At 47.2% G+C, this 3,892-nt stretch overlaps 4 non-coding genes across 4 annotated transcripts; all 4 read right to left on the bottom strand.

Moving 5' to 3' along the window:
- Positions 1 to 266: 266 nt before the first annotated feature.
- On the bottom strand, positions 267 to 338 carry trnal-caa. The gene has a single exon. It is a non-coding gene; the product is annotated as a tRNA-Leu (tRNA).
- A 1,808-nt stretch (positions 339 to 2,146) lies between these two features.
- trnam-cau lies at positions 2,147 to 2,218 on the bottom strand. The gene has a single exon. It is a non-coding gene; the product is annotated as a tRNA-Met (tRNA).
- A 6-nt stretch (positions 2,219 to 2,224) lies between these two features.
- Positions 2,225 to 2,297, bottom strand: trnar-ccu. The gene has a single exon. It is a non-coding gene; the product is annotated as a tRNA-Arg (tRNA).
- An 804-nt stretch (positions 2,298 to 3,101) lies between these two features.
- On the bottom strand, positions 3,102 to 3,173 carry trnam-cau. The gene has a single exon. It is a non-coding gene; the product is annotated as a tRNA-Met (tRNA).
- Positions 3,174 to 3,892: the final 719 nt, after the last annotated feature.

Consider the following 3,892-nt stretch of genomic DNA (forward strand, 5'->3'; position numbering starts at 1 on the left):
CGCGTCCACCGCACCACTCTGCTGTAAGTGATTCCAGATTGGACTCTAACACACAATCCCAGGCTTGGAACGCCAGTGCATTTTCCTTTAGGCTGCTGGGGCTATTATGCAGCAGCTAACTTGTCCTTTTAATTCTTCATCTTATTCAGGAAGCTTTTAAAATACTTACACACAGTCTTCTGGATGAATGACTACTATGAGAGGACCAAGCTGTGGATGTGGCCCCTTTTTTAAGGTTTAAGGCACGTCTCAAAGTTAAAAAGTCTTAGCAGAGGATGGTTTCGATCCATCGACCTCTGGGTTTTGGGCCCAGCACGCTTCCGCTGCGCCACTCTGCTGTAAGTGATCCCTGATTGGATTCTAACACACAATCCCTGGCTTAGAACGCCAGTGCCTTTTCCATTAGGCCACTGGGGCTGTTTTGTGGCAGCTATCTTGCCCTTTTAATTCTACATCTTATTCAGGAGGCCTTTAAAATACACACACACAGTCTTCTGGATGAACGACTACTATGAGAGGAACAAGCTTTTCATGTTGCACATTTTTTTAAGCATTTAGGCACATCTTGAAGTTAAAGAGTCTTAGCAGAGGATGGTTTTGATCCATCGACCTCTGGGTTATGGGCCCAGCACGCTTCCGCTGCGCCACTCTGCTGTAAGTGAGCCCAGATAGGACTCTAACACACAATCCGTGGCTTAGAACGCCAGTGACTTTTCCATTAGGCCATTGGGGCTGTTTTGTGGCTGCTAACTTGCCCTTTTAATTCCACATCTTGTTCAGGAGGCCTTTAAAATACAAACACAGAGTCTTCTGGATGAACAACTATGAGAGGACCAAGATTTTCACGACCAGACAGTGGATGTTGCCCCTTTTTTGGGGACTCAGGCGCATCTAGAATTTAAAAACTCTTAGCAGAGGATGGTTTCAATCCATCGACCTCTGGGTTATGGGCCCAGCACACTTCCGCTGCGCCACTCTGCTGTAAACCACTGCAGGTGGGACACGAACCCACACCACCTGGAATAGGAGGCCGGGGATTTACCCATTAGGCCACTGGGGCTGCTATGCAGTAGTTAACTTGCCCTTTTAATTCTCCATCTTAATCAGGAGACATTTAAAATAACCTCATACAGCCTTCTTGATGAACGACTACTATGAGAGGACCAAGCTGTGCCCCTTTTTTTAAGCACTCAGGTGCTTCTAGAAGTTAAAACCTCTCAGCAGAGGATGGTTTCCGTCCATCAAGCTTTGGGTTATGGGCCCAGCACGCTTCCGCTGCGCCACTCTGCTGTAAGTGATCCCAGATTGGACTCTAACACACAATCCCAGGCTTGGAACGCCAGTGCATTTTCCTTTAGGCCGCTGGGGCTATTATGCAGCAGCTAACTTGCCCTTTTACTTCTTCATCTTATTCAGGAAGCTTTTAAAATACTTACACACAGTCTTCTGGATGAATGACTACTATGAGAGGACCAAGCTGTGGATGTTGCCCCTTTTTTTAAGCATTTAGGCACGTCTCAAAGTTAAAAAGTCTTAGCAGAGGATGGTTTCGATCCATCGACCTCTGGGTTATTGGGCCCAGCACGCTTCCGCTGCGCCACTCTGCTGTAAGTGATCCCTGATTGGACTCTAACACACAATCCCTGGCTTAGAACACCAGTGCCTTTTCCATTAGGCCACTGGGGCTGTTTTGTGGCAGCTAACGTGCCCTTTTAATTCTACATCTTGTTCTATGAACAACTACTATGAGAGGACCAAGCTTTTCACGACCAGGCTGTGGAAGTTGCCCCTTTTTGGGGGACTCAGGCACGTCTAGAAGTTAAAAACTCTTAGCAGAGGATGGTTTCCATCCGTCAAGCTCTGGGATACGGGCCCAGCACGCTTCTGCTGCGCCACTCTGCTGTAAGTGGTCCCAGATTGGACTCTAACACACAATCCCAGGCTTGGAACGCCAGTGCATTTTCCTTTAGGCCGCTGGGGCTATTATGCAGCAGCTAACTTGCCCTTTTAATTCTTCATCTTATTCAGGAAGCTTTTAAAATACTTACACACAGTCTTCTGGATGAATGACTACTATGAGAGGACCAAGCTGTGGATGTTGCCCCTTTTTTTAAGCATTTAGACACGTCTCAAAGTTAAGAAGTCTTAGCAGAGGATGGTTTCGATCCATCGACCTCTGGGTTATGGGCCCAGCACGCTTCCGCTGCGCCACTCTGCTGTAAACCACCCCAGATAGGACTCGAACCCACAATTCCTGGCTTAGGAGGCCAGTGCCTTATCCATTAGGCCACTGGGGCTGTTAGGCAGTAGGCAACTTACCCTTTTAATTCTGCATCTCATTCAGGAGGCCTTTAAAATACACACACCAAGTCTTCTGGATGAATGACAAAAAAGAGAGGACAAAGATTTTCACGACCAGACAGTGGATGTTGCCCCTTTTTTGGGGACTCAGGCACATCTAGAAGTTAAAAACTCTTAGTAGAGGATGGTTTCAATCCATCGACCTCTGAGTTATGGGCCCAGCACACTTCCGCTGCGCCACTCTGCTGTAAACCACTGCAGATGGGACACGAACCCACACCAACTAGAATAGGAGGCCGGGGATTGACCCATTAGGCCACTGGGGCTGCTATGCGGTAGTTAGCTTGCCCTTTTAATTCTCCATCTTAATCAGGAGACCTTTAAAATAACCTCATACAGCCTTCTTGATGAACGACTACTATGAGAGGACCGAGCTGTGCCCCTTTTTTTAAGCACTCAGGTGCTTCTAGAAGTTAAAACCTCTCAGCAGAGGATGGTTTCCGTCCATCAAGCTCTGGGTTATGGGCCCAGCACGCTTCCGCTGCGCCACTCTGCTGTAAGTTATCCCAGATTGGACTCTAACACACAATCCCAGGCTTGGAACGCCAGTGCATTTTCCTTTAGGCCGCTGGGGCTATTATGCAGCAGCTAACTTGCCCTTTTAATTCTTCATCTTATTCAGGAAGCTTTTAAAATACTTACACACAGTCTTCTGGATGAATGACTACTATGAGAGGACCAAGCTGTGGATGTTGCCCCTTTTTTTAAGCATTTAGACACGTCTCAAAGTTAAGAAGTCTTAGCAGAGGATGGTTTCGATCCATCGACCTCTGGGTTATGGGCCCAGCACGCTTCCGCTGCGCCACTCTGCTGTAAGTGATCCCTGATTGGACTCTAACACACAATCCCTGGCTTAGAACGCCAGTGCCTTTTCCATTAGGCCACTGGGGCTGTTTTGTGGCAGCTAACGTGCCCTTTTAATTCTACATCTTGTTCGATGAACAACTACTATGAGAGGACCAAGATTTTCAAGACCAGACACTGGATGTTGCCCCTTTCTTGGGGACTCAGGCACATCTAGAAGTTAAAAACTCTTAGCAGAGGATGGTTTCAATCCATCGACCTCTGGGTTATGGGCCCAGCACACTTATGCAGTAGTTAACTTGCCCTTTTAATTCTCCATCTTAATCAGGAGACCTTTAAAATACTCACACACAGTCTTCTGGATGAACGACTACTATGAGAGGACCAAGCTGTGCCCCTTTTTTTAAGCACTCAGGCGCTTCTAGAAGTTAAAACCTTTCAGCAGAGGATGGTTTCCGTCCATAAAGCTCTGGGCTATGGGCCCAGCACGCTTCCGCTGCGCCACTCTGCTGTAAGTGATCCCAGATTGGACTCTAACACACAATCCCAGGCTTGGAACGCCAGTGCATTTTCCTTTAGGCCGCTGGAGCTATTATGCAGCAGCTAACTTGCCCTTTTAATTCTTCATCTTATTCTGGAAGCTTTTAAAATACTTACACACAGTCTTCTGGATGAATGACTACTATGAGAGGACCAAGCTGTGGATGTTGCCCCTTTTTTTAGCATT

This window comes from Cyprinus carpio, chromosome B9 (genome assembly GCF_018340385.1).
Source record: "Cyprinus carpio isolate SPL01 chromosome B9, ASM1834038v1, whole genome shotgun sequence".
In the NCBI taxonomy this organism is placed as follows: Eukaryota; Metazoa; Chordata; class Actinopteri; order Cypriniformes; family Cyprinidae; genus Cyprinus; species Cyprinus carpio.